This window comes from Physeter macrocephalus, chromosome 11 (genome assembly GCF_002837175.3).
Source record: "Physeter macrocephalus isolate SW-GA chromosome 11, ASM283717v5, whole genome shotgun sequence".
In the NCBI taxonomy this organism is placed as follows: domain Eukaryota; kingdom Metazoa; phylum Chordata; class Mammalia; order Artiodactyla; family Physeteridae; genus Physeter; species Physeter macrocephalus.
The window spans coordinates 71,837,185-71,841,599 of NC_041224.1; the positions used below are offsets into that span (position 1 = coordinate 71,837,185).

At 57.6% G+C, this 4,415-nt stretch overlaps 1 long non-coding RNA gene and 1 other non-coding gene across 2 annotated transcripts in view; both read left to right on the forward strand.

Annotated features, from left to right (window-relative positions):
- Positions 1–4,415, forward strand: part of LOC114487208 (uncharacterized) — a 16,976-nt gene that overhangs the window by 7,604 nt on the left and 4,957 nt on the right. The window contains exon 3 of the long non-coding RNA XR_003682120.2: positions 1,776–1,913. This is a non-coding gene — a long non-coding RNA (uncharacterized lncRNA). The remainder of the gene's footprint in view (positions 1–1,775; positions 1,914–4,415) is intronic.
- On the forward strand, positions 2,125–2,217 carry LOC112062747 (small nucleolar RNA SNORD116). Its single transcript, XR_002890874.1, has one exon. It is a non-coding gene; the product is annotated as a small nucleolar RNA SNORD116 (small nucleolar RNA).

Genomic DNA, 4,415 nt, shown 5'->3' on the forward strand with positions numbered 1-4,415 from the left:
GTGGCGGTGGGCTCGGGTTCAGCCCCTGCAGAAGGGTGCTGAGGGAGTAGGCTTCGCTGTTGCCCTTGTGAGCTCCTGTACTGCAACAGGCTGCAAGTGGGTCACGGTGCAGTGGGGTGAGGACCGGAGGCTGTATTTAAGCCTGTGTGGTGGCCGATGGACTGGACAGAAAGGTAAGGCATGACGAGGACAGGTCCTGTGTGATGTTGTGGCATGGGCTGGCATCATTTGGTTGCAGGCACTAGCCTCGGCTTCCCAAGGATGTGTCATGTTCATGATGGGCTGGCATCAGTTGCCTATTGAGGGGATGGCTTTGGCAGTTCACGTGGATGCGGGGAGGTAGGTAACCTGCCTAGAGTTGTGATTCCATTGCCGGACGAATGACGCCCCAAGGGTGTCTTGCGGGACGTAGAGAAGATAGACATCCTGAGGCGTCTGTGCCGGTCTCCTTGGGGGTAGGTGAGTTATGCGAACATGCCCTTTGGCCACTTTGTTCCCTCATTTGGGAATGTACAAAGCGAAAGTGTTTCTCCCAGAGGGCATGATGCAGCCGTCCCGTGGGGCAGGCAGGCTTTTGGAACAGCCAGAGGTTTATCTGGAGCAGTCCGTTGGCGGGGCAGAGATGGTGGCACTGTTGCGATGCCAGGTGCGCTGCTGTGGACAGCAACTGTTCCCTCTGAAGCTTCCAGGTCCCCTCGCGTGGCACAGGTCTTGCTTTTGAAATCTGTTTGTGGTCCTCGGGGACAGTGCCTTTGATCTCTGTGAGATCCTTAGTAGTGTCGCTGTGGCAGTGCAGAAGTGCCAGGATGCATGGGGTAAGGTCGGTGTCATCAAAGCCGACACGCTTGCGGTCTGTCTTCCCTGGTGTACAGTGTCCCCGTGTTTGCTTCCAGTAGGGTCAAGTTGCCCTGTGAGCAGGAGGAGGGCACACAGGACGAAGCTGTCAAGCATTTGAGCGCTTACTCCGGATTCAGGGCCGCGAACCCTTCCGGCTGGGCGCTGGCGACACTTGGCCGGGAAGGTGGCCTAGTTTCGGCCGTGGGGTTGGAACCTGGGTCATGGTTGCTGAAGTCCACCGCCTCCTGTGGTGGACATTCCCATGAGTCCTCGGAACGTGATTTGGCCTAGTTGGCGAGGATTGTCACTTGGGCTGAATTTGGTTAGCCCCTTCAGAGGTGCCGGGCTGCATCTTGTCTGTAGCCAGCTGCACGAAGGTATTGGCCCGCCCATAGGCTGTTTCCTTGCTTCCAGAAGTGCCGGGAGTGGCCCCAAGTGCACATCAGATGTGCTACAAGCTGGCAGGATCTCCCGTGGCCTATGTCAACAGCCCCTGGGGGGTCAAAGTTCACATTCAGCCTCTTGAAGCTTGCAGGGGTCTTTCTCCATTCAATTGGGGGGTCCAACGGCAGGGCGCTGTGTATAAAGTGTGGGTTTTATTGTTCGAGGTCTCAGCAGAGGGCCACAGCGACACACAGAGACCAAGATGCGGATTCAGAGGCACACAGAGAAGCCCAGAAGCGCGCGTCCTCGTGCCCAGTCACAGTCACACACGTTCACACGCGTGAACACACACATACTCCCTCTCACACACCGGCCAACGTACGTGCCTAGCTTCCTGCAGTTGTGCAGCTAGACAAACATTGAGTTCTCGGTAAGGGTAGAGGTCCTTGGGAAGCAGGGTCTGGGCTCATGCCCAGGTAAACATTCGTGTGAATCATGTTCTCTTGGGAACCCGGTCCATTCTGAAGCCTGTGTGATCTATGTCCACTTCTCAGGTGTAGCTGCTGGGCAAGGCTGGCCGTCGGCAAAGACCAGAAGACCTTCGCGTTGTCTGATGACTGGAGGTGCTAAGGAGAACTGGAAAAATGGGGCAGGCGCGTGTTGCTAAGTGTGACCGTGGCTAACTCCGGAAGGTAGGCATTCACCCACCCTGAGATGTGCCATTGGATATGAGGTTTTCCTCAAACGGGCCCAGTGGCTGCCAGAGTGGATTGACTGTTGCTCTTGCTGAGTGGCCTGAGGACTGTAGATTCCCCAGGGTTTTGGAGTACTACGGGGTCATGGCTCCTCTGCAGGCCCCCACGACATGCCCGGTTGTGTTCTGCAGCCTCCCAGCACGTGCTTGGATCGATGATGACACCCTTGTATGCATTCCTTGGAAAATCTGAACAAAATGAGTGAGAACCCTCTACCGTCTCCTCATCGAAACTGAGGTCCAGCACGTTTCCTCTCTCTGGGGGGTAGGGGACCGTGAGGAGGGAGGGCCAGCGTCCCCTGCTGGCATGCATGCAAACACCACCCAGGGCTCCTAATATTAGAGGGGTTCCTGTCTGAGGGTGGACTGTGTGTACCCATAAGCTGGGTCGTCTATGGATATCAGGTCTCTGCTGCAAGGCCATTGGGGCAATGCGAGAGGGCGTGCTCTCCTGCTTGTCTTCAGAGTCGGAGTGTGTGCTGGTGTAGGCCAAGTGAGCTTGCAGCTTGGAAAAGTGTGTTTGGGCCAGGCTCACGCTTCGTGCATGCCGCTTCGGGGTTTAATTCTGGTGGCCAACATGAGCAAGGTTCTCTGGTTGGAGCCTGGTGCCTCAGGCCAGGCCTGTGGCCCTCCCTGTTCTTGCGTTTGGCACGGTGACTTTCTTGACTGCCAAGTGAGGCCGGAGCTGTGGACGGGTGTGGCTCGGGGTGGGCGTCGGCCTAAAGTGGCTGATGGATTAGGCCTCAGTGTTGCCCTTGTCTGCTCCCCTCCTTTAGCTCCCGGCAGAGTGTTGGGGACAAGTGGGTCCTCGTGGGGTGGGGCGAGGGCGGTGCTCCGTTTAAGCCTGCGTGGTTGCTGATGGCCGGGACAGGAATGTAAGGGATGATGAGGACAGGACCTTTGTGATGTCATGAAATAGAATGTCATCATTGGGTGGCAGGTGTCGGCCTCGGCTTCCCGTGGATGTGTCCCGTTCGTGATGGGCTGGCATCAGCTGCCTAAGCAGTGGAGGCTTTGGCAGTTCATGAGGATGCGGTGAGGTAGGTAACTTGTGATCAGCTGCGATCCCGTGGCCGGAGGAATGACTCCCAAAGGGTGTCTTGCGGGACCTAGAGTAGATGGACATGCTGAGGTATTGGTGCCGGCCTCCTAGGAGGAAGGTGATTTATGCGAGTGTGCGCTTTGGCTGCTTTGTTCCCTCGTCTGGGAATGTGCAGAGCGAAAGTGTTTCTCCCAGAGGGCATGAGGTGGCCGGCCCGTGTGGCACGCGGTCCTTTCAAACAGCCAGAGGTTTATGCGGGACGGAGGTGGGGGCACCGTGGCGAAGCCCGGTGCACTGCCGTGGACAGCCACTGTGCCCTTTCTGACTTGCAAGTCCCCTCGCGTGGCAGAGGTCTTCCGTTGAATGTCTGTGTGTGATCCTCTGGGACAGTGGATTTGAATTCTTTGAGGTCCTCGGTAGTGTCTCTGTGGCAGTGAAGAAGTGCCCGAATGCATGGGGTGTGGTCAGCGTCATCAAAGCAGACATGTATGCGGTCTGTCTTCCTTGGTGTACAGCGTCCCCATGTTCGCATGGCGTCTGTGGCTTCCAGCAAGGTCGAGTCGCCGTGCGGGCAGGAGGTGGGCACGTAGGCCGAGGCTGTCAAGCATTTGAGCGTTGGCTCCGGGTTTAGGGCTGCCAAACGTGCCGGCTGGGAGCTGGCGAGACGTGGCCGGGAAAATGGCCTAGTTTCCGTCAGGGGGTTCCAACCTGGCTCATGGTTGCTAAAGCCCAGCACTTCCCGTGGGGGGCATCCCCAAGGGCCCACAGAACGTGATTTGTCCTAGTTGGCGAGAAGTGGCACTTGGGCTGAAGTCCGCTAGCCCCTTGAGAGGTGCGGGGCTGCGTCTTGCCTGTAGCCAGCTGAAGGTCAGTGTCAACGCCAACCATGGGAGGTTTCCTTGCTTCCCAAAGTGCTGGGAGTGGCCCCAGGTGGACATCAGATGTGCTCCTAGGTGGCAGGGTCTCCAGGTCCACGTACATGTGACACCCACGGCCGGGAGGCAGGTCTGGACGAATCTTTGTGCTTTGGTCAGAAGGCATGGCTGTGGGAGAGCGGGAGACCGTTGCCTATCTCAACAGCCTCGGGGGGACAAAGTCCACATGTGGCCTCTTGAAGCTGACAGGGGACTTTCTGCATTCAGTGGGGTGGTCCAAAGCCTCGGTGCTGTGTATAAACTGCGACTTTTACTGTTCAAGGTCACTGCCGAGGGCCTCAAGGATACACAAAGACCAAGACGCGGATTCAGAGGCCCACACAGAAACCCCCAAGCGCGTCATCCCGCGCAGTCACTGTCACGCCCGCGCGCACGCAGGAACACACACATACACCCTCACACACAACGGCCAACGTACGTGCCTAACTTACTGCCGTCGTGCTGTCAGGCAAACATTCAGGGC